The following is a 26266-nucleotide window of genomic DNA, read 5'->3' on the forward strand; positions in this document are numbered from 1 at the left end:
CGCTGAGCGTTCCATTGAGCGGGGCGGACCATGACGGAACCGCTCCGTCATAAGCACAGCGCCACCGACGCTGGTGACGGAGCGGTTCCGTCACCAGCATGCGGCCGCCCCACCCCCTTAGCACTGCGGCGGAATAGCCGCTGCAGTGAAGGGGTTAAATACAAAAAAAGCATACAACATGAAACTCAAAATGAACTTTCGTCATCAAAAGTTGGTTTCATCTGTTATGCACATGCATTTTACCAATACACAGTTAGTATTTATTTAGGTTTATGTGCTTCGACCAAGTTAAATGCATGCAAAAGTATCATTACTGGATAGGGTATTTACAGGACTTGTGAAAGAAGTGAACACTCAGCGTCGGATTGGTTACGGGGGCATTCGAGCAATGCCCGAGGGGCCGGGGTCCGAGTTCCACCTGAGGGCTGCTTTTGAGCAGCCTGGGGGCCAATTTGGGCGGTGTCTCTGATGTTCGACTATACCTCCAGCGGGCCAGTGGGTTTCTAAGTGGCCTTTCTGGAGGGAGATGGGCACTCATTATCTCCCGTATAGGAGCAACAGGTAGAGGTGTCACCCCTTTTCTCTCGCTTGGCCTCCAATTAATGTAGGCATAGCGGGGCAGGGGGTCTGAGCAGAAGTGGCCTCACTTGCTTTCAGGCGTTTCACTAGTGTAAACTGATGCGTGCATATTTTTTTTAACTCCCCCCTCCTCCCCCCCCTTATGTAAAATTGTGCTGAAGCAGTGATTTGAGGGAAGGCATTATGCAAATGTGGGCCGATTTTTTTATGCGTGCCCGGGACGATTTTTAATCCCAATCCAACCCTGTGAACACCCCATGCACTTTAACCTACAAGGACTAACACAACTATATGAATTACACTTTCTTCAAACAATGCTGAAATTAAAAGTGTTGAGACAAATGAACCAATAGGCGAATGGTAATAACCTAGGGAAAGACTAAGTGAGAGCGGGTGTGTGTATGTTTTTTCGGGGTGTTGATGAGCCAAGAAAACTCTAACCCTATAACAAGACCTAAAAGGGAGCGGAACTAAATGAGCCAGGCTACATCGAGGGAAAACAACGAAGCCCTTTAATACCACGGTGCAGTTATTTCAAAGACACACCCGTTTGTAGAATTTCTATTACCTGGTGACTGTACTGCGAATGTAATCAGTTTAGGTAAATCCTTTTTTTGCAAAATCTCTGCTACTGTTGTCGCTGTCATACACTCGTACATTTTCCCATGCACTTTATATTAATTTATAAAATAAAAAATATGCAAAGAATAAAATTATCTTTTTGTTATATAATAATAGAGATGTGTACACAGTTTGAATAAATCACTATTTCAACTACTTTGGTTACAATACATCTCATTTCAACCATTATAAGATGGCCGCCGTCTGCGCTCATAGGGCTTATGAGAACTTGCGCTTCAAACATACTGGGTGGTTCGGCAAGGGCTGCTAGTAAACTTTTCAACAGCCTGGCGCTTCTAGCCTCTCCGGACGCGGAAGTTTTATAGAAAAGGGAAGGGCCAAATTAGTTTGCGCTCCTCAGTCCTGTATTTTGCGGAGAGCCTGCGGGGAGGATTCTCGAGACTCAGCCTAGGTCCCGCAGGAGCATGCTCCAGACCATCCTGTACAGCACGCAGAGGAGGACCACGAGGTAAGTACATACCTGCTCCTTGAATGGAGTCTCTTACATGCATATTTCAGTATCGGGGCCATTTGACTTGTAACACCAGCATAGGGTTTTCAGCCAATAGCAGGATTGATGTTTGTTTGCTACTAGTAAAACTCCAAATATCATCCCGCACCTTGCTCTTGGTTTAAAAATCCAGAACTTGTTAAAGGTGTTGTGTCTTGTATATGCCACTTGACAGACTTTCATGTCAACACTGCGCTCACTCTTATGGAAGTATAGTTAGTCTACACTCTCTGACTGCCTGAAATGCAGACAGCTTTGCAAAAAATGTTAAGCTGGATCAGGAGAAATCTGTAGCCGCTGCCCTCGCTTCCTGCTTTGAAAACTTGCTCATATTTCTTGTTCGCGCTCTCCCCCAGCATTTTACGCTCTGGCTTCCTGTTGTTGATTCCTTGATTAGCAGCCACTAAAAGCTCTCACTAGAGGTCACGGCTATCCATATTACCTCTTATGGCTACATGCCAGCTAACTGAGAACACACTAGTGCACGCCGAACCCTCTGAAGATCAGTGGCGGCTTTATGGCGGTGCCACCGGTGCAGAGGCACCTGGCGCTGAGCTGGGGGGAGGCGGGCGTGTTGGTTTGGGCGTTATGTTTAGCAATAACTTATAGGTTTAAAAGCACCTGCTGCAGAGTTCCTTGAATGTCCAGCAGTTTTCAGGAAGGCAACATTAACAATGTCAAGATAACTCAAGTGGTTAATGCTACTGCCGGAGAGCGATCTGAGTTTAGTCTAGTGGCAGTTGTGACTCATCCTAAGGTAGCGCAGAGGGTTAAATGCTTGCCGCAAAGAACGCACATCGTACAGATCTACATTTCATGTAGATACCTCGGCGAGTTACTGCCTTTGTCACAGAGATCCTTTTTGTTACTTGCAGTTCATAAGTTACAATCCTTATATAGCACAGTGATGTATGAACTGTCATCAAAGCGATGCATGCAAACTGCAGTGTTATAGGTTAGAACGTTATGCTTTTCCCCCAGTCTTTCATCACGCTAATGTCTCTAAAAACAGTTCGTTTGGGTACAAATACATTCTTATTAGTAAAGCCAACCCCAACCACTGTGGTATGTTTTGAATCCAGAGTTTGTGCTTCTCCAGACTAAACACATTTAAAATATACTGCTACCATACCTACTAGTATGGATGACATGTGAGTCCTACACCTTGTTATCCTATATAACACTTCCTGTAGACTATTTACCATTTGTATGTTTCATTGTCTCTGTATAATGTGAATGTGATAGAAAGTGCTCTGACACTGTGTCACAGTAAAACAAATTAAATGAAAGTGAGACACGCTATGGAGAGATGAGGGGCATGTTGGAGGGTGGTTGTAAAGGAATCCGTGACAAAGTAGGTCATTGGATGTGAGGGAGCTCAAAAAAGATTGTCGCACTGGGTACCACGAGCGATAAAGCTGGTCTTGTTGACAATGACAGCAAGTCTGGCATACAATACCATAGTTATCGCTGATCGCAGGCTCTGGATATAGTATTGTACGCAGTACTGTCGACCAGTCCTCTGCACACTTGTGACATTCTTTGCTTAGCAGCTCTGCTCTGGCTGCTTATGACTCTGCCCAAGTGTGCTTTGAACCCGGCCCACACTGCGGGTGGCCAGCCAAGCCCCCTCACCCTGTGCACAGCCATCCAGGCCTCCCACGTATGTGTGGTATGACTTTTCTCCATCCTGCTGTTCCATTTGGCAGCATGCATGCTTGTAGCCAACCAGGAGCACATGCAACCTGATGGGTGCTGGGCCAGTCAGAGAGACCATCCTGGTGTGCAGCCATCCACATCCTCCGACTTGGGCTCTGACAGACCACGCTGCTGCTAACTCACCCTCATGCTGTCACCCCTTTAACATGCTGCTGCCTTCCACTTGTGTTTTCTGCTGTTTCTCACCCTACACTGTTAATTACCTATGTTTGAAACACTTCTGTAGGAGAGTAGGGTCTGCTTCCTATGGTCACCCCCACTTCTTGCTGTGATTCTCTGGTTTTTCGGCTTTAGTGTGGCTGTGGGCCTACTAATCAGACCCACAGCCCAGCTGTTCTCTCTCTAAATTGAAACCATGTACTTTAGGTACATACCAGATTGGTTACTGGGTCACTCTTGTGAGCCCCTGTATAGAGTACCGTAGGTACCCAGGGCATAAGTGTACCCTAGGTCTACCAGGGGCTGCAGCATGTATTGTGCCACCCCTGGTTTGCCTTCCAAACTGACACCACAGGTCTGTTCACACAGCCTGGGTAAGGTGTTGTAATATCTATCTATCTATCTATCTATCTATCTATCTATCTATCTATATCTATATATATCAGATTCCGCTGATCGACCAGTGTTCGATGAAATTTGGGACTTGCAACAAGAGGGTGATGTTTCTGGAGATTTACCTTTAATGACATCAAGGGAAGATCAAGGAGCCAGTTACACTCATTTCAAGCCAAAGTCCACTTTCCAGCCGATTCTGACAAATGACAATATAGATGTGTACCACGATTTGGTTATCAAAGAACTCAAATAATTGTATGTTAAGACTAACAAAAAACATGAAGTCGTTAACAAAAAGAATCAATGCTACTATAATCTGATTAAAAAAACTGGAATCAGACAAAAATGTGATCATCCGCCAGGCTGATAAAGGCGGAAACATAGTCCTGTGGCCACGGGACATGTATGTAGCAGAGGCGGAAAAACATCTACTTGACACTACTTGCTATAGAAAAAGCAACATGCCAGCTCTAAGATCGTCTTGGCAAGAACAAAGTGCCAAACTTATGGCATGGAGGAGTGCCAAGTTATTATCGGATGATGAACATAAATTCCTGAAAAAAGACCATCCGGTGATTCCGTCATTTTATTTGATACCAAAAGTGCACAAGGACACTGCAATGCCACCTGGTTGTCCGATTATATCGGCGATAAACAGCTCAACGGAAAACATCTCTCGTTATATAGATTTTTTTTCTCCAGGACTGGGTAAAAGGCCTTAAATCCTACGTACAGGATACCTCTGATTTCATCAGAAAACTGAATAATGTGGTTTGGGACTCTAATTGTTTACTTATAACACTGGATGTAACGTCATTGTACACCTCGATCAAACACACGGACGGGTTACGAGCTGTGGAGTTTTTCCTAAACAAACGTCCCATGAATTTTTCTGCACATAACAAAATGCTTCTGTCTATGATACGAATTTGCTTGGAACAAAACTTCTTTTTATTCAATAACCAGCTGTACCAGCAGGTCCGAGGTGTCGCAATGGGGTCATGCTTCTCCCCGAGTCTAGCATGTCTCCACATGGGGCTTTGGGAGGAGCATGTCCTGGGCGGCCCCTTGGAGGGTACAATGCAGGAACATGTACCATTGTATCTACGATACATAGATGATTAGTTCTTGATATGGCGAGGTTCAATGACAGAAGCGCAGGATTTCATTGAGGAACTTAATAAGAAGTTTAAATCTGCAGTTCACTTCCCATATAAATGATGAGTCAGTGGTGTTTTTGGATACCGAGGTCTATGTCAAAGGCAATGAGTTAGCCACTAAAATGCATAGGAAACCCACAGCCGGTAATACAATATTACATGCCTCCAGTCAGCATCCATATCACCTAATAAACAGTATTCCCTTCGGGGAAATGCTGCGAATTAGGCGGATATGCAGCTCGGAGTCTGAGGGCCATAAAATGCAAGAGGAAAGCAAGGAACGTTTCTTGGCTCGAGGCTACTCAGTTAAAACAATACAACGAGCTATTAACATGTCTCTAACAATATCTAGAGAAGAGGCTTTAACTGTGAAGGGGAAATTCAGAGATGGGTTATCCTGTGAAGAAGAAAAACTGATTGCACCCAGGGTTATTATAACTTTTAGTAAACAGCACAAGGAGATTAGACGAATCTTCTATAAAAACTGGAACTTAATAACAGGGGATCCTGTTATTGGTAAGTTCGTAGTCAAAAAACCAAACATCACGTTCAGAAAGTCTATCTCTATTTCTGACAAATTAGTCAACAATTTTTTGGAAAAGCCTATTTCAGATACCTGGGGGGCCCTAGGAGGTGGTTTTAAAAAATGCGCTGTATGCAAAGCCTGTAAAAATGGGTGTAGTAAAACTCAGTATACAGTGCCTTTTAATAGAAAACCTGTACCAATTAAAAAACGCATGTCCTGCAAAACTGATTTTGCAGTCTATGTGCTGAAGTGCCCGTGTGAGTTGCGGTATGTAGGCAGCACACGCTTGCCGGTACACCGACGGGTGCTGCAGCATATTAGAGCAATAGTGGGTAAAGACCAATCTTACCCAGTGGCACGCCACTTTGAAAAAGTCCACAATAGTGATCCTTCAGGCCTAATATACTTTGCAATAGACTGCGTTATGCCCTTGAAAAGAGGAGGTGACAGGGATGCTAAACTCCGCCTTCTTGAGATCAGATACATAATTGAACTTGACAGTAAGGCCCCACGGGGCCTTAACGCAAGTGAAGATTTGTACACATGTTTATAGGTACCCTGAATGAGAAATCATATAACTTGTCAGACTATAAATGGGAAAGATTAGATTTCAGGTAACAATTTAACTATGACTCCCGCATACTGAATAGATGTGTCTGCCAATTTGGGTTCGACAACTGTTTTACATTGTGGTTGGGGCGTTTAAAATGCTGCCGTAAGCTGATAGAACAACTAACAAAGATAAATTATGAACTAATTACCTTCCACTCCATGAAAGTTGAAAATGAATATGAAACCGCTTTTTAAAAAATACTGATTATAAAAGAGAGAAAAATTAATTGAATTATTATTTTTTCACATTTGCACTTTGGTTTTTCTTTTTCCTGGGGTCACGATGCAATAGGGTACTTTAGCTGAAATGAATTAAGATTTTTTGAAGTTGTGTTTCACGACTTAAATGTACTCATTCTTTAAAATCTGAAGGGGTGTTCTTTGTTATATATTGACATTTCCTCTATACAAACTTCTGGTCATAAGATTTGCTTATGAAATACATAAGAAATAAGTGTTGGCAATAATTTGCACTAAAATTGCTTTGGTTTGCACAATGTAAATGCTGCTAATCAAATTTAGAGAGGATTATTTATTGAGACACTCAGTCTTTTATTGTTAATAAGATGTATATATCATGAATTTTAAGTTATTTATGAGATATTATATATATTACTCCTCAAACAATTGTATCTTAGCTGCTCGTGCACCACACAACTTTTCTACTGTATATAGAAGGCTAAATGAAGTATATATGTATATATATTCTTTTGTATATTTAGAAATGTCACAAATAAGGCACTGTGCCTTGTATTTACAAAGAAAAGCGCCATTGTTTTATCACAAACAGAATGAGAGACATCAATGGGTTAATGTGGGCGGATTGCTTTTAAAAGGATCCGCCTTAGTGGAGTTCAGAAATGCAATAAGTACCCTTGTTGATGTTTAGTAACGTATCATGTGATCAAGCCTCTGGCTAGAGGCGAAACGCGTCATGCAGGACTGCTTGGGTGTTAATTTTTCGATGGAATAAACACTTACTTTTGCACAAGAACTGGGTCTGGCTTGTTCGTTCTAATCCAGTTGTAGCAGCGGATCTGGGATGCGGCAGCGTTGAGCGATACAAGTGATATATATTCTCAAAAGAGGTGGGGACCGAGAGTCACTATTAAGACAGCTTGAAACAAAAATGATTCTTGAATTGGACAGTCGTTGGCCTAATGGACTGAACAACATTGAAGAAATGCATCATTTTTAGGTTTTGCCTCGCCAAAAAGATGCGCTCTGCGCATCTTTTTTGCGCAGCAAAAACCTAATGAGAACTGTAGTGTGGCTTTGGGTCGGCCCTCGTCATTCATTGGCTGGCTCCATAAATGGAGCCTAGCCATTGGATGAGGGGCCTGTCCGTCAATGCCGGACCAGACACGGGGGCGTTCCCGACATTCTTTGGCTTTTGCCGACGTCACGCGACGTCAGGCGAAAGCCGGGAACGCCCCCGAATCTGGTCCGCCATTGAAGGCACCCGGAAGAAGTCCAGGTGAGTGCTTGCTTTTTTAAATGCTTGTTTGCCGGTTCCCACCCCCTCTCCCGCTCTCCGTGTCTCCCCGGCCCTGTTCCCGCCCCCTACCGCTGCCTCGGCTCCCGTTCCCGCCCCCCTACCGCTGCCTCGGCTCCCGTTCCCGCCCCCCTACCGCTGCCTGGGCCGCCCTGTTCCCGCAGTGCCGTTTCTCCTGTGTGTGCGGCTCGGAGCTCCTGCTGCTGATAGGCAGAAAGAGAAAGCAAATGGCTGATAGCCCCTGGAATGTCGAACCCAAACAAACGCCGAGGACGCGCGCCTGGGGTCTGCTGCTTCGCCAGCGTGTGTTTGTTGCCCCGGTGTTATGCATGCTGCAGGCAGACTCCGAGATGTTCAGGCCCCCAGTGAACCCGCGGCGGTAGTCTACCAGAACATCATGCCATGCTCTCATGTATTCAAAGCAAAAGAAACAACGGCGCATCAGTTGACTTATTGCTGTTCTGTGACCAGGGCTTGGGAGGATTGCTGTTCGCGCCGTGTCATCGGTTCTCAAGCCGGCCGCGCGTGAAGGCTTGTCATCTGCCTGTATAATTGTACCTCGCCAGCCTGCCTCTAACTAGTCAGCTGGGGCCGTACATTTTGTCTCGACACCCGGCTGGCCAGCGCCTGACAGGCGCTCTCTTGTCATCCTGTCAGGGATATGGTAAGCAGGGCGCATCTTCGGCGGACTGCGGTGGCAGGTGGGACGGCGCGAGCTCCCGTCTTCAGCTGATGTCTAAATGCGACCCTACCTCTGGAGGTGTTCTGTGGAGTAAGGCCTGCCCAGTGGCGTAACAAAGGCCCCCCGCAGTGCGTGTGGGAGGGAGCAGGTGGGTGGGGGGAGGCAACAGGGCCCCTCACAGCACTGTAAGCTGTCCGAGGGCTCCTGGGTAAGTCCGTAGTGGGGCCCTCCATTTACTTTGCAAGGGGGGCACTGGGCCGGTCTTTTTTTAATGTATTGGTTAGGGATGCACATCAACTAGCAAGGGAGGCACTGCGCCAGTCTTATTGTTTATATTGGTTAGGGGTGCACATCAACTAAAAACGTCCCAGCAGGATTTTTTAGTTGAGCCAAAGACCACCCCCCACACACACTCTTAAATACGCGGTTGGTGTGCTTGTAGCATCCAGGCCTGATTTCATGTCTGTGGCAGCAGTGCAGCGCTGGTGTGTAGGAAACGCAAAGACATGTTTGGCACTGATCTGTTGACGAGCTGTGGAACTGAAAGCAAGAACGGTACATTTACCAGAGTAATCTCAATTTCTATTAGAAACAACTTTCTGATTTCCCATTCGAAATCAGCTAAATTACCATCTGGCAGGCACTGTGCTTTACAATCTGCACAGAGCGGGACTGAAACAATAATACATTCCTGATAACGCTGTCGATTCCGGTGGTAGACCTACACATTTTTTGTTTCATCATGAGAGCACATCTGCAAGTTGCTTGAATTGTCAATCAAATCCTCAGCCCTCTTTGTATGCGAGTGCACTACAAGCAGGAACTGTCTTTAAGTGGTCAAAATTAGGGGTAGTCTTTTACGGGCCCCAAAAGTTAATTTTCCACTTGACCAGCAGCACCCTTAGCAGTGCCCACTTTCAAGGTCCTTTATCTCTGCTTTTGTTGTCTGCTTTCTGTTGAACCACCTCTCTGCTCATTGGGGTCTTTGCCTGATGGGTAAAGATACGCTTTGGGACCTGACAAGTTGTGCGTATTCAGTTGCGGCATGGACTACCTCATGCCACTCAGTAAATATGGAGGAATTGCAGGGAAATGGCAGGAGAGAGTGAAAAAGGACATCATGTGATTTCAGGCTGAGATGGTGACAAAGAATTACATTACAATGACCTATCTGGGGCTATGGGTCAATGACACCAGTGCTTAGCAAGTAAGTCCAACATGTCAGCATTATCTCCTCAAACCTTAAGAGCTTAATCTTGCAGTGAGTGCCTTCTATTTACTATTTTTTATTACTATTATTTTGTTTTCGAATATCAAGACCCTCTCACCAGCTTCTCTTAACATGCTCTAAGTTAGCCAAACAGTGCGCCTAGAATTGAATATAGCAGGCTCACCACACAGAGCCTACATATGATCATGGTGGACCTGGGCGGCTGCCCCAGGAGACACCTCTGCGAGCCCCTGCCGCCCCCGCCCTGCTGGGCCCTGCTGCTACTCTGCGCCCTGTAGACTGCGCTGCTCGGCAGCGGGCAGCGCTGGCACCATGTGAGCTTGGGGCTCGGAGCCGCACCATGGTGGACCTGGCGGCTGCCCCAGGAGACACCTCTGCGAGCCCCTGCCGCCCCCCGCCCTGCTCTGCTGGGCCCTGCTGCTGCTCTGCGCCCCGGAGAGCTCCGCTCTGGCAGACTTCTCAGTTAAGACCCTCTCTGCTTCCCAGCCTGCCCTCTCGCAGCCTGTCCTCTCGCAGCCTGTCCTCTCGCAGCCTGTCCTCTCGCAGCCTGTCCTCTCGCAGCCTGTCCTCTCGCAGCCTGCCCACTCCCTGCCCTCTCCCAGCCTGCCCTCTCCCTTCCCTCTCCCAGCCTGTCCTCTCCCTGCCTGCCCACTCCCAGCCTGCCCACTCCCAGCCTGCCCACTCCCAGCCTGCCCACTCCCAGCCTGCCCACTCCCAGCCTGCCCACTCCCAGCCTGCCCTCTCCCAGCCTGTCACCTCCCTGCCCTTTCCCAGCCTGTCCTCTCCCGGCCTGCCTTCTCCCGGCCTGCCCACTCCCAGCCTGTCCCCTCCCTGCCCTCTCCCAACCTGCCCTCTCCCAGCCTGTCCCCTCCCTGCCCTCTCCCAGCCTGCCCTCTCCCAGCTTGTCCCCTCCCTTCCCTCTCCCAGCCTGTCCTCTCCCTGCCTGTTGTCGTGTCCCGGCGGCAGCAGGCAAGAGCGTGCACTGCGTCCCCGAAGTAACAGCCCTAAAGCAAGCAAGAAGTACGCCCCCCTCCCACCAATCCCTGTTAGGTAGTGGAAACTTTTCAAACTGGGGTGCAGACAGCCCCTCTCACCTTTCGGCCTGGTACCACTGCACCAGCCGCACTACTTCCCTACTGACCGTTCTCCACTTCAGCCCCGTCTAAATTACAATTCCTGCTTGTGACCCTTTTGCCTGCTTGTGCCTCAGTTTTCGTGCCCCTGTCGCCTGCTTGTGCCTCCGTGTGCCCCTGTCGCCTGCTTGTGCCTCCGTGTGCCCCTGTCGCCTGCTTGTGCCTCCGTGTGCCCCTGTCGCCTGCTTGTGCCTCCGTGTGCCCCTGTCGCCTGCTTGTGCCTCCGTGTGCCCCTGTTGCCTGCTTGTGCCTCCGTGTGCCCCTGTTGCCTGCTTGTGCCTCCGTGTGCCCCTGCTGCCTGCTTGTGCCTCCGTTTTCGTGCCCTTGTTGCCTGCTTGTGCCTCCGTGTGCCCCTGTTGCCTGCTTGTGCCTCCGTGTGCCCCTGTTGCCTGCTTGTGCTGTGTGGGTGTGTGGAAGGCTCTGTGTGGGTGTGTGGAGGGCGCTTGCTGGCTGTGTGTGTGGGGGGCTTTGTGAGGCTGTGTGTGTGTGGGGGCTCTGTGTGGCTGTGTGTGTGGGGGCTCTGTGTGGCTGTGTGTGTGGGGGGCTCTGTGTGGCTGTGTGTGTGGGGGGCTCTGTGTGGCTGTGTGTGTGGGGAGCTCTGTGTGGCTGTGTGTGTGGGGAGCTCTGTGTGGGTGTGTGTGGGGGGGCTCTGTGTGTGTGTGGGGGGGCTCTGTGTGTGTTTGTGTGTGTCATTTGCGAGAGATAAAGCTAGTGGCATTGTAAATGACAATGCCATTTATTTATGTTAAAAAAACATAAATAAAAATAATGTCAAGAGCAATGCCAATAGCTCTAACTTTAACAAAGGCAAAACCATTGCATTGTAAATGCTTGTTTATGATGCTTTGTCCTTTCATTTGTAAGAATCTAGTACTCAGCACTGATTACTCAATTCCTCTTAGTTAAGTTCCCTATTTCGAGGTTTAGTCTGGGTCTAGATACTCTTATATATACCTATTTCCGTCCTCCTACCCATACATTGAATACATGCAGTACTTTTTGTATCTTCTGTTTATCATGAAATTATTTCTCTATCGGTGTCTTTTTAGCTATGCATATGTGTATTTTTGTATGTAATTTTATGCAATTTTATACATATAATACTGAAATATGAAATGAGATTTATGTGTATGGTTCGTATTTATTCCTTGATATTTTTCTATTGACTATATTTATTGATGGGATGAATTCATGATTATTCATCAAGTTTTATTCCTATGTATATATCTTATTGTATTAGTGTGTATATATATTTTTCTATTACGATTTAGGTGTATTTATTGGGCTTCTAACATTTTTTAAATTTTTAATATTTTTATACTATTTATTGCTAAGAGATTATTTATACTCATGAATGTTATGCAGTCTACTGATCTCAGGGATCTGAGAAGTTCCTTATATCATGATGTTTTTATCTCTTCTATGATGAATGGTATTGCACTTTTCTTCTCGTAATCTTTGCACATATTTTACTCTCACTTAGCACTTTACAGTCTACCACTGTTTTGAGCTAGATTTGCACATATTGTGAAGCCTATGAATTATTACAGGCTCACTAGAATAAGGCTGTATCAATCCGCACATTGTGTATATATATATATATATATATATATATATATATATATATATATATGGTATTTCGTATTATTGCCTCTGTATTTATACAGTTAATTTCTTTTGAGTTTTATGAGGTATTTATGTACACATATACCATCAATACCTTTGCAGGATGTATGCACGATATTTGGATTTATCCAGAAATACGATTTTGTGCTGACTATATTGCATTAGCATTCAGTGGCAGTATTTTTTCACTGTTTATTCATCACATGATACACGACGTCACTGTGAGGGGGTGTCTCTTTAACACTGTATAAAAAAAGCATTTAGTCTATTTCCATGTTGCAGCGTGATCAAGGGCGTAACTTGCCTGAAACGCGTAGCTGATCTCTGTGGACGAAATAAACTCACTTATGCTGATTCGTTGTGGTCCGTCTCCCTTGTTTGCTGGTGTGCAAGGCTGTGCCTGAGACGCCTAGAGATTCGGGGAGGAGCTACATTGTTTTTTTTTTTAAAACCTTTATTTATCGTAAATATAGTACACAGCGTCTGCCTACAACCACTACGGGCCGGCCGCTATGACACTGTAAAACATTCCAGGTTACCTTGCGCTGCAATCAATAACAGAAGTAACAACACTACGATGTACTGGCAAGGAACTACAGGAAAAGGATAAAGAGGGTTTCATTTTGTAATTTTGGCGAATCGTCCTAAAGTCAGACCGGGTAGCTGAGAGGGCGAGCCACATAGCAGGGTATCCACAAGTGAAGCAGCGTTATTAAAATACTGGTGTAAGTCATTACAAACAGGACACACAAGCGCGGAAGTACATGTTGCCCCAGTTAGCGCCCGCCCAATCAATATATCACCTAAGGAGTTGCGATCTAACAAGTCTATGGTATACAAGGATGGACAAGGGTTCATTCTATAGCATCAATGAAAGGATCTGACGACCTATAAAAAGCATGTATTACGTGGAACAATTCGTAGACAGGATATGCGCCCTCAAACAGAAGTATAGGAGGGAAGGAAAAGCGGAATATGCAATCATTCAGCGAATATGCAGTAAAATCGAGATCTTAGCCATAGAATCAATAAACCATGCGATAAAGACAAACGCAAAGCGCAAAAATCGTCCCGGAAAGAACTAAACCCTGACCACCCGTCTGACCCAAGATATATAAGAAAGAAGAAGAGAAACAAGAGAAAGAACAAGAAAAGAAGAAGAAGATAGAAGGCCATGGAGACACAGAGGTACAAACAACACATCCCATCCCCCACCCTGCATACCAGCGGAAGACCACGGCCCACCCCCCCCCCCATTAGGCATGCCTGTCGCCCCAAGAGACCCCAAAAGAGGGAGAAACGGAGGAGGGCCATAGCACCAGCCCCTTGTGCACCCCCAACCCCAGAAGCAAGGGCCCACTGAAATAGTACGCGGGCATCAATATACAATCACCCCAGCCACCAATGTTCACCAGTCGAATCCATAATCCACTCCAGCATCCAATTCACGAATAAGCGACATGAGTGAGCAAGAGTCAGCCCTGGCCAGTACGGAAAAGAGTCAAAAATGAGTCACAGTTGCACACAGGTGGTGTCAGCAAACACGTAGTACCGGGAGGGGCAATCTCAGATCGAGCCAAGAACCAAAGGAATAGTCCAGGAGGGTCCCCCCGAGGTAGAATCACATACCACACAAAGACAGGGTGTTGGCATTCAAGCAGGCAGGCTGGCAATAGGAAGGAAAAGGGATAAACAGAGTCACTGATCTTGTCGTTGTGCTCCCCGGACCCTCCAACACGCTTCCTGCACGCCTGGGAGACCTCGGCTATGACAACCGGGGAGCATTCGGGCTCACAGTCCACAGTGCACGGTACTGTATCCAAGTCTTTCGCAGCAGGAGAGATAGTAGGGTGAGAAACATGTGCAGCCGCCCGCAGCTCTTGCCACTCAATGCGCCAGTCTCGGAGGGCCAGCCAAACATCCATTAGCGTGGGCGCCATGTTGTATCTCCAACGCCCAAGGACTTCAAGCCACACACACCAAAGAAAGTCGTTCTTACCGGTGTAACGGCTACATCAGCAAATCGCGGTGTGTGGAGAAATAAAATGAGGCACACGCAGGTTCCTTCAGATGTACAGCGCTACGCACCTCTGACCACGGTGTAGTCAGAGTCCGGTCAGGCAAGCCAATCTGCTGTCCGATCATATGCGCGAGGTTGCTGGGGCCAGGAGAATGTGCACTCCGCATTAGTCAGTGCTGCGTTGCGGCGACAGTCACAGGATCATAGAAGAGCGGTTTCGGTTTCACCACTCGGGTCGCCGGGTATCAATGGCCAATGGAGGCCGGTGTTGACGCTGTGCGGGACGGCTGCTTCGCTACGTGAGGTCCCGGCTCGTGCTGGAGGAAAGGCCAGAAACTTGCAGGCGGTCTTATTCGGCCGTCAGAGGCCGCAAAAAGATCAAAATAACGCGGTCAAGCTCCGCCGAGGTTCCGCTGCACTGGGCCGTGGCTGGGGTGCAGGATCATAGCCAGGATAGTTCCGGAGGTGAGGGCGAGCTGCGGAGCCGGGCGTCTATGCGGCCATCTTGGCCGCCGTCTTGGCTCCTCCAGAGGAGCTACATTGTTATATATATACTACAGACACATATGCACCTATAAGCCACTCCTATGGTAGGCCTCGACCATCCTGGAGGCAGAGTGCCTGGTTTTATGTGAGAGGGTGCCCTAGCATGAGCTGAGCCCCTCTGCAGCTTTCGGAACCATCTCCTTATAGCTGTTCTATTATATAGCCATACCATATACTCTTAAGTGCAAACCAAACCAAACCAAAGTTAGCATTAACCTCGCGGTTAATGCTAACTTTGGTTTGGCTTTATCAAAACATGTCGTGTAAGGTGTCAAACACTTTGGAATACTACCACCCCCGTCAATTCTGGCGGCGGGGGTAGCATTCCACCCTTCTAGAGGGACAAGACATGTATGTTACTGCTTTACCCGGTTAAAGTTAAACAGAGCCTCAGCATCACAAAATGGATGCTGCTGCCACAGACACAAGTCTGACCTCCTGCTACTGGACGAAACTCCGGCAGGGGAGGCCTGGACAATAGGTTTCCGTTCCAGGGAGGTGCAAGCACCTCCCCAGACAGACTGATGTGTATTGTAACAGGGAGGGCTGCATCAGCAGATGCTTTTTGAGACACTGCCTGGGGCACACAAGGTGCTCCATGCATAGCCCGGTCCAAAGCAGTTGCTGGGGCACTCCAGCCCCAGCTCTGGCGCGAAACTGGACAAAGGGAAAGGGGTGTAACCACCCCCTTCCCAGGTCCACCCATAGTAGGGACCTAGGCAGGTAATCCAGCCCCTTAGCTTAGTATAAGTATGGGTGCTGTGTCCCCAGGACTTTAGATTATCCTGGAAAGAAACTTTGATACAGAACTCTTGGACCTTCAACGTTCTATTCTGACTAGTCACTCATTGTGGTCAATGAGTGACCACCCTGTGCAAACAGGCACCATCAGTAACTTCCCGGTCTGCTTTGTTGACGCTCCCGCCGGAACCCGAAGACTCAGCAACACAGGAACTGGACTCTCAGACTTCTCTAACTCCGACCCACATCCACAGCAAAGCTGAGATCCGTGGCAAACAGGTGAGACGTGGGACCAGACACCCTGGACATCCTGCATTTTGCTAACTGCTAGACTGCCGAGGTACCCTTGCAGTTGTGCATTGGGGTACGAGAAGCCCCAGATCCGAGTACCATTTGCACCAAAGCTCAGCCCTCCACACTCCACGAGTGCCGCGTGGGGCCTGCTCTTGCATTTCAGCTCGACGCGTCTTCCCGGTTCCTTGCCCATTGGCTAGTGAGCCCCCTGAAGACTTCTTTTGAATTTAACCTGCTTTCCTGATTGATCCAGGCTTGCTCCATCTTCACTTCAAAGGAGAAGCGCCACAGACCTTGCTGGTCTGCAACAGAGCCAATCTCAACATCCTGCATGGGTTGCGGTTGCCAAGGCTTGTTGGGTCATCGTCGATGCCTCCTGGACCTCTTGGCTGAAGAGACAAACTCCCCTTCTTCACCTTCAAGCACGCGACATCGCCTGGTTCCTTCCTAGTCACTGGCTAGTGACCTAGTCTCTGTCCCCTCTGCTTTCAGGTCCTTCACATCGCCGATCCACCCGGACACTTTTCCTCTGGTCGCCTGCAGCACTTCTTTGCAGATCTCCATAGAAAACGACGACGAAACCCGACAAGAAACAACACCTATGCACCCGGCTTCCCTGGGTGAGGTAACACGAGTACTCCGGTGCTCCCATGGGTCTTGACTCTCGAAGTGTCCTAGTTTAAAAGGGTTCCATCCTAGTCCATCTGGAAGTGTCCTTAAACAGTAACTTTGTAACCTTTTCGTTTCCTGTTATAAGTCAATGGTAACTCGCGACTGTGTTTAGACTAAGCATGGGCGAATTTTGCGAATCTCGCGTTCGCGAATTTTGCGGATTTGCGAACTCGCAATCCGCAAAATCCGCGAATTTGCGGATTTTTTTTGTGTGTTTGCGCGGGTTTCTGCCAGTTCGCGAGGGTTTTGTACAATGTCGCAAATTGCGAACTTACCTGTCGGGTCGCAAGTTTCGCGAACTTGTTGTTTCTACGTGTCCAGCCTGTTTGGGACACTCTTCTTCATCACTGCCACTCTCTGTCACCACTGCCACTCTCTGACTACTCATGCCACCCTCTGGCCCACCCATGCCACCCTCTGTTTCATCACAGCACCCTCTGGTTGTCCAGTCAGTGTACATTATTGTGGCAACGCAAGCACACCTTCCCTGCCTCAAGTGACCTGAATTAATTTGGGGCTGATTAATGTGTCACAGAATATTTTTTTTAGCTGGCACCTGCTTCCTTAGTGCTTCCTGATTAGTGATCTTTTGCACTTGCTAAGTGCTTTCATTGTTGCAAAATTAGTTACAACACCTGCCCTGCCCCAACTGACAATAATGAATTAGGGGCTGATTAATGGATTTGAACTTCCAGCCTGGCTCCTGCTTGTCTCCCTTAGCTGTAATTCAGGACCTTTGTTGCATATGTGTAACTATTCTGAGGTTCAGAGCAGGGTCACATAATAGTTGCAACTGGCAACTGAACTCTGGAGGGGCCCCTCAGGAAGCACTACAGGAAATGGCTACTAATGATGAGCCTGAACTTTTGAACCTGGTAAGTAGTTTCAGTTTTGCTAAGATCGTATTTCTGCAATTTTGCACTTATTCGCGGGGCGCGAAGTTGTACTGGGAAGCCGCGAACTCACGCGAACAGTGCGAGCAAAATCCGCTGCTCGCGGATTTGCGGATTTTGCGGGAGATTCGCGAATCTCGCGGATTGCGAATTTACCGAAAATCCGCAAAATCCGCGAGCGAAACGGATTTTCCGCCCATGCTTAGTTTAGACACTGCACGCGTCTCCCGTGGGCCTCCTACTTCCTAACCTTTGGTTGTGTAGTGTAGTCCCAGCAATTCTACAGGCCCTAGGCCTACTGTCTAACTCTCACATGGTTCTTATACCACTTTTTTAGTATATGGTTCGTGAAGCCCCTAGGGAATAACTGTATATGTGCAACTTATCGTATGCTAATTGAGTAACTTGTGATGTACTTTGACCTCTGACCTCATAAAGAGTGCAGAGGGGTTGTGTTAGAAATAAATACATATATATTTGATATATACCTTGTGTGGTGTCCTTTCATTTGGTACTTAAGGGATTATAATTGGTAAAACAGCTTGCTTCACATGCTCTCTCAAGTCTTAGCCTATGACTGCTGTTCCATGCTATCACTAGGATAGCTTGTCTATAAGGTTGACTTTACAACCCCCATCAATAAGGGTCGATTAGACTGGTGCAAGGTGCCCACTAGAATAGTGGACATCCTATGCCAGGCTAACTTCTCACAACTTCCATCACAATCCCAGTCAGCCATCACTACACATTTCCAGACAGTTTGAGTGCACCATCCTGCCACTCTGCACCTCATGCCTCACATCCATACACTGGCAGTCAGTTTCCGGTTATTCTCATGACATAGTATACTGCTAACCATCTTAATGTGATGCACTGTGAACCATCCTTCTATCCTGATGCATTGCCAGACACCTCTTTGCCTAGAGTACTGATATCAGCTATGCACTGGTTCAGGCTTTGAAAACGGTCCCATCCTAACTATCTTGTGGTCCTCTAACCTTCAATGCCTAGCACTTACTCCCAGCTTGCTCCATATGTGCCTAGGTTGGGCTTGCTGAGGGTTTAGGCTAGAATGGAGACAACCTGGGATATAGTCATGCAAACGGGTGTGAACCATGCTGGCTGTGTGCAGCAAAGGGCGGGCTGGGCTGATAAATGGAGGTTAAAAGGGGGAAAAGCTGCTGGCAGAAGCAGATGTTTGCAGTGAGCTGAGATGTTAGACTGACAGGTAGCTCACCCTGGTGTGCAGTTTCTGCTTCATGACTACACACTGTATTGGCTTGCTCTATAGAAAGCTAAGTGAGAACTTTCTGACCCCTTGGTCTCCTCTCATTCCTCCCAGAATGAATGCATCCAGTTGTCCCAGTTGAATGCAACCAGCTTGTCCTGTTGCTTGCACAACCAGCACTCCCACTGTCCGGCCCCATTTTAGGGGCCATGGGACTGTCTGGTACTAGTGGACCTCCTCTGGGGTGGTTGAGGTTGTTTGCCAATGGTGTCCTGAGGCGTGTCCTACTATGACTTTGCGAACTGGGCCAAATACAACCCTTTCCGCACTGGACTCTGAGTAAGGAGGGCCCTGTCCAGCTCTGTGCTTGTTGTTTAAGAAAAAGGGAGTACGTTTAATCACACTGCAGTATTAAATACTACACATTCCACTTTAGTATGCTGGGCAGTGACCCGGAGTATGAATCTCATTTGTGGTGCTATATCCTCTGAGTATTTCCCTTGAGCTGATCTCCCTTAGGTGACTTCTTAATTGCTGGTCTCCTTCTCTTCATTCCCAAATCCCCCCTGCAGTAATGTAAAAGCAAGAATCCGGGTCTCGTGCAGTCTCAATTTCTTCCACAAAAAAAACGTAGTCATTGATGGTTTATTTCAGTACTTACCCATGGTGCTGTTGCGGGTATGTGATAGTCCTTCAGAGTAGATCTCAGGCTCGGCCACACTTGGGTTTGTGTAGTGGTGAAGAAAGATAGTCCTTTAGGCCACCAGGTAGGCCAGTCTTGGCTTGCATCTCTGCAAATGCAATGAACAGATAGTCCTATAGCATGGCGGCCCTGAGACTTGACCGCAAGTATGGAGCTGGCTGCTGTGACTGTTGGACCGCGGGTTGATTGTTTACCTGCCCAAACTGATGCAGGCAGTTACAGCTCTGATCGGCCAGCGTCTCTTGCATACTTTTTTAAAACCTGGGATGACATGTATTGGAATTAGTGTGGTTACAAACATTGTAGTGAGTTTACTTTATGCCGTTCATGGCAAGCTATTGCATGCAGTATACAAAGAAGGGCAACTCGTCTGTAGATTTGTTTTTCAATTAACTTGGAGGTATGCATGTGCCATTTCTCAAAACTCGTTTACATGTTAAACTGTCTTATATTTTCATTGGTGGGCCGCTGGCACTTGTAGAAAATTGTGCATTTCCACAGAGCACTTCCATTATTGTTTTTTTTTTTAGATAGCCCCACATGTTGGGGTCTAATAATATGTTTGATTTGATCAATGACCAGTCGTGCAAATTTGTTTCCTTAAGCATTTATTGTATACCCATTTATGCCTCTACGCAGATTGCCCACAGGGAGGTTGGGCTACAGTATTTAGTGGACCCGATTACACTACATCCCCTGCTGCTTTAGCACTTTATATGGGTAAAAGACGAGACAAACTTTACTAAATCAATTATTTTAGATGGTTTGTCCTTGGACTAAGCTTTGTGCATCCCCTGGCTAGTCTACATTAATTCTATCCGTAGTGTTAGTCTGTTTAAGAAGTCCATTCTATCTAACCCCTCCCAGGTGATCCCTCTAACTAAATTGTCTATTAAAGATACCGTTATGAATCACAAGGGTATCCTGAATGAGGTCTGAAGGGAGAAAGCCAACTGTTACATTTTATATGTCACTTGTGTTGGGAGAGGATTTCCATAGCTATTTATCCAGGGTCCCAACACTCACTGCACTGTTTTGTATTTACTAGATTTAGATTTGGGATTTTCCATAATTTCGTGGCCTTCCCTACTGTAAGAAACTGTCTCTATATATATATATATATATATATATATATATATATATATATATATATATATATATATATATACTGCACCAAAGTGAGGTACAGTGTGTATAGAGTCCAAGGATCTCCAGAGATTTGGCAGAGGCTAATGTTAGAACCTTCCTCTCTAAAGTGGTAGCTTGGTCGAGCAGTAAGACAGTACCAGAGGACAGTGTAAAGAATTTAATGTACACACTCGGTCATCAAATGGGCTCACACACTCAAGAACTGTGGAGGAGCAAGCAGAGCCGCGGAGGAGGAGCAAACAGCGCCGCAGAGCGAGTTGCAAACCGTGAGCCGAGCTGCCCCCCCCCCCCCCCCCCCCCCCCAAAGGTGCCGATTATTGGGCGGCCACCAGCGAGTACCAGCAACATCCTTTGTGCTGACACTGGTGGCGGTGGCACGGGGGGGGCTCACGGGCTGCTCACGGGCATTGCTCTATGTGCATCTGAGCGGAGGAGGAGCAATGAGCCGCAGTCAGTCGGAGAGTGAGGAGAGAGGGAAGATTGAGAAGAGCTACATACCCTCTGGCCTCTTTTTCCCCGGCGAGGACCCGCAGGCTATCCGGGTTGCCCGGGCAGCGGCCACTGTGTGCTCCTTCTCGAGGCTGAGCCGCTGGGCGTTGCTGCTCGGGCCGCCCTGCTGCGTTGCAGCTGAGCGATTAACGAGCGCAGCACGCAGTCACAGGGAGCCTGAGCCGGAGCTGCTGAGCCGGAGTGGCTGAGAAGGCACAGAGTTTTCTCTTCCGGCAGGTGCCGCCGGGCGCTTTCTCCCGCGGTGGGAGCTGCTGAGTGCATTCCATTCGCGGCAGGATCCGCTGAGCGCTTTCCTTCACGGCTGGTGCCACTGGGCGTTCTTCTTCCGCGGAAGGAGCCGTTGGGGCCTTTCTTTTGCGGCAGGTGCCGCAGGGCACGCCTTTTCTTGCGGCAGGAGCCGCTGGGCGCCCTCTCTCGCGGCTGACGACGCGGCAAGATCAGTGGTCTGGGGATACGGCCAGGGGGGACGCCACGTGCCCCAAGGAGATGCGACAAGCGAGAGAGCGCAGACCGGCTGAATGCAAGCGCTGCCTGACCCACTGCTGAACCCAGCCGCCTCACAGAAGCCCGTGAGGAGTGGAAGCCGTAAGGAGCAACTAGCCTTCACGGTAGCAGATTTAGACTACTGTAACGGGGTGTACAAAAAGATGCCATGCAAGCAGAACTCCATGCCTCCCGGCGAGGGGCTACGTTGTGAGAAGGGGAAGTTCGAGGGGAGGTCCGAGCTAACTATTGTTCCAACCCCTCCCCTCTCTCTGTCTCAATCACAGAACCCGTTCGCGAGCTGGACGGAGCCGAATGACCTGGACTGGCCCTTTAACTCAGAAAGACAGGACGAGTGGGAGGAGCCGACTGACCTGCCCTGCCCCACAAAAGGAGATCCCGACGAGAAACAGGTGTGCTTGTTCACCTGGAGGACGGAAGGAGAGAGAGTGCAACAGACGGAGATTCAAGAAGAGGAAGATATCGACCGGAGGAGGACCGAAGTACTGGTGAAGAGACCGGGAGAAGACGTCGGAACCACCGAGAGCCGAACAGCCGGTGAACAACTCAGGAGTCGGACTTCAGGAGAAGAACTGCGTGCAGAGTCGGCGCCTGCCCAGGACGGAGGAAAGCCAGGAGGCCACCGTTCCCACGAGCCGCCCAGCCACTCACCCAGGGGAGGTGCGTGGCTTCTCCAGGTACGTGACCGTTTGAGGGGCTGGGTCGGAGGTCAACGTACACTAGGTACAAACCTGCGGGACGTATAGTTTAAAGGGGTTACTCATGCACATGTCACCACCGCTCACGTGTTAATTGGAGCACCGGGAGTCCCCTCACTACCCTCCCCCTCATCTAGTGTTTTTGGAAACAGACCCCTGACACTGTTCTTTCTTTTCTTTTCCTCTGGTGGGGTGATCGCTGGAGAGCTACTCCTAAAGTCGGGACGGACTCCGAGGACGAAGAAAGCCCTACCCGACGACCGGAAGGGAACCGGAAGAAGGAGAAGGTCGTACATCGCCGACGGAGTAGAAGCCGTTCACCGAGGAAGTTTCTTAACAGACAAAGCTGTACCGATCACTTACTTGCTTCAATAAAACCGAAGTTACCCAGAGCTCGCTTGTTGCCCTTGTCTCCGGCGCCGCAACCCGCTCCAATTGTAACAACTACCCAGACAGAGGAATGACAAAAAGAACTGACTCAAAAAGCAGCCAGCAATTAGAAAATGGTCATGCAAACTCAATAGATCAGCCCAAAGCTCCACTGAGAACTTTACGGAGCTCAAAGCTCGCAGACCAACAAAAAAAGCCCTATTTGAAATCGCCTTCAGGGGGACTCATTACACAATTTCTGGTGAAACTTACACCCAACCCAGAGAGCACTTCAGATATGCCTGTGCAACAAGGAGGCATAAGCAGCGACGGGACGGACAATAGCTCAGGGAATCGGCTCCATCATAAGCTGCCAATTATACAAACACAATGCGAAAGCCCTGGAACCACAAGTTTAGAAAGACGACGCTCTCGCTCCTGCTCAGGGTTGGGTCACATACCTGATTCAGTAAGAGACACCCCAGCACCAAGCTGCCGGAATACAGAGCAAGTTACAACTGCCCACATACACTGCCAGGATCAATCGATTCCTCTCTCCCCGGTGATGAGGCCATCGTCACTAAATCCAGGCTCTGGCATGTCGGAGAGGCCGCAAAATCTGGGTTGTCTATCCCCAATATTCCTACAAAATTTAGAATCCAAGATACAAAGTACATTGGAGCTGACTCCAACTTTTTACAGAAGTTCTAACGAGGACCGATGCACACCCTCCTTTACACCAAGTCCCCAAAGCCAAAAACGTCAGGAGAGCAGTGCCATTTTGGAACAAGGATCATCCCCTCCCAGAGAAACAGCGCAAAACATGGCCAGGTCCTTTCTCTGGCAATCAAAGAAAATGGAGCTACAAATCGATCTTTTAGCAACTATCGCGCTACGTTTAGCGGAGCTGAACAAGAAGGTTGACTTCCTGGAGAAAAAGCTGAGTGAGACCCAGATCAACAGCATAGGCACCTGCTCGTGCGCTGCATTCATGGACACATGGGCAACACTGCCAGAAATTCTTAAAGAGATGGTGTAAGCTCTAAAAACTCAAACTGGAATCCCAAGCCACAAGCATAGTTGCAGTCCTGACTTTAAACTTGAAAATCAGTCGGGTACAGCAGGAGGAGGTAAATCTGGTTATTCAATAATAATCTTAGAAGCACACCACTCCTCGTCATCGAACAAAGCCCCAAGTAGTCCGGTCAGACGCAAATCCAACAGTAGCCACTCCTCATTGGAAAAACAACCAGAAGGCATTAACCTCAACCAGACAAGTAAGGAGATTCCTCTGTCAAGGAGGGCCAAGAAAAAGCTTAAGAAACAGCAATAAAAAGCTAAGACAGCAAAAAAATGCGCCCTCCTTTTTCCATCTCGTCTCCAAAAATCACAAAGTAATACATAAACAAGATGCCTTTTTCCAATCTTTACAAAAAGTCAGCCTTCAAATAATTCAATGGGCACAGTTTTACCCTCCCCGGGGAAGACAGATCCGAGGGGCAGCTACAAACAGCGAATCGTCGATAGAGAGGGTGTTCAAAGCCCACACGGCATGGCTGGCGGAGTCCATCCTCCCCTGGAGTTAAACAACAAAATGAGGGAGCACAGAAAACCAGAGGGTGTATGCAAGGATCAAGCACCTGAGTCTGGGGCTAGTACAACTAAGGGTCACCTCACCCCTGGGGGGCTGAAAATGCATCACCATGCAGAACTGCCATTTCAACGTTCAGCCCAGCAGCCGGCCTTAGGCAAACGGTCCTACGGCATTAGAAGCAACGCCTCAGCAGCGAAGGAGAACTAAAGGATCAGGGCAAAGCAAATCAAATTGGTAAAACAACATACGAGGTGATTCTAACCCCCAGATACCACATCAAAGGTAACCCGATATTCTAAACAGGGGCAACTAACTCTGGTTATTTAAACATATACCATCTCTCACGGAAATTCAATCAGACATCTTAGTCTGGGTTAAATTCTTAAATTTAACAAGCGACACCCACGGTGAATCAACCTCAATTGGACTGAGCAGATACGCCCAAGTGGGGCTCACAACTGATGAAACAGCAATGATGGCCGCCTGGGGAATTGATATAGCATTTCCCATACCTGAGACATACCCACACGTTCTAGCACTAAACTCCCCTATAAAGGAGGTTTACTCGGTGTTAAAAGGGACGGGAGTTAATCAAACAGGGACAAGTGCGCCCATGGCCGCGAGACTCTACAAGATAATAAGCTCTGCAGAGCAAAGGGTAGTGCTCCACACTGACCCAAATCACATCGCAAGGCAAAACATGTCGATGGGCCCGGGGGACATGAGCCCTCGATGGCACATCCAACAAAGACAAGGGAGCCAGCTACTGGAATAAGTCCCAAAAAAGGGGGAACAACACTCTACTGTCCATCTTATCATGGAACATCAGGGGGCTAGATGCCGACACGAGGGATACTTCAAGCATAACAGAATTGATTCCCTTAGTTCAGCTGTTGACTGCGCATAGCATGGTCTCTACCCACGCTACCATGAAAGCAGTGGACCCACAATGGCGTCCCTTGCCCACCTTCAATAACAAGTCAACAATCGATTACATCTTAATCGAAAAGGAATTTGCAACACTTTTTAAGGTCTTCGAGGTGGGAGGCAGGGAGGAAAGCGATCACAATCCACTGAGGATCTCATTAGATATAAATGGGAAAACTGCAGAACACCCCGGAACAGTGGGTTTCTCTACCGAGGAAGAGCACCACACAGCATTGAACAGAATAAAGTGGTCCATAAAATCAAGCCCAGCGCTCATGGAGTGGGTCGTCCGCAAGGAAGGAACTACTTCTGGAATTAAAATCGGTCCTAGGACAGGTTAGTGGATCCCTGAAAACCAAACGCCTTCACCCGCAAACCCACCTACTACAGCCAAACCCCACGGACTTAGAGCAAACGAAACGGAGCCTTTCTAAAGCCCTGAAGGCGAGAAGAAAAGGAGTAACAACTCATCTCAGCGCGGAAATGAAAGCCCTTCGACGTGAACATAGGAAAAAAATATGGGAAATCCGAACAAAAAAAATTGAGGCGGAGTGGTTGAAAATATTTCATATGCTCAAAGAAAACGGCCACGCCCGATTCTGGAGACACATCAGACCATTAAACACATTGACCAAAGTAAAGAAAACGGCGTGGCAGCCACGGAATGGGTCAAGTACTCAAAACATTCGTACACAACAGAGCAGGCAATGAGTGTCACGCAAGAACAACTAAACACATTAGATAATGAAGACTAGGTCAAGAGCTTGTTCATAAACACAAGTGAGATAATTAAGTTGATCAAGAAAATGAGGACAGACAGCGCACCGGGCCCCAACGGTGTCCCAGCGGCGGTGTTCAAAGAGGCACACGGATTCTGGGCAGAACAGCTTACTCCACTTTTCAAGCACGCTTTTGAAACGGCTTCCATCCCATCATCGTGGAAAGGCTCAGTACTCTGCCCCATATGC

At 48.0% G+C, this 26266-nt stretch overlaps 1 protein-coding gene across 1 annotated transcript in view; it reads left to right on the top strand.

The window, feature by feature from the left end:
* The first annotated feature begins 1438 nt into the window (after positions 1-1438).
* NRAS (NRAS proto-oncogene, GTPase) overlaps positions 1439-26266 on the top strand; it is a 200988-nt gene continuing 176160 nt past the window's right edge. The window contains exon 1 of the mRNA XM_086923283.1: positions 1439-1669. The gene's annotated coding sequence lies outside the window, so the exon portion shown is untranslated. The remainder of the gene's footprint in view (positions 1670-26266) is intronic.

This window comes from Lissotriton vulgaris, chromosome 5, assembly GCF_964263255.1.
Source record: "Lissotriton vulgaris chromosome 5, aLisVul1.2, whole genome shotgun sequence".
Lineage (NCBI taxonomy): Eukaryota > Metazoa > Chordata > Amphibia > Caudata > Salamandridae > Lissotriton > Lissotriton vulgaris.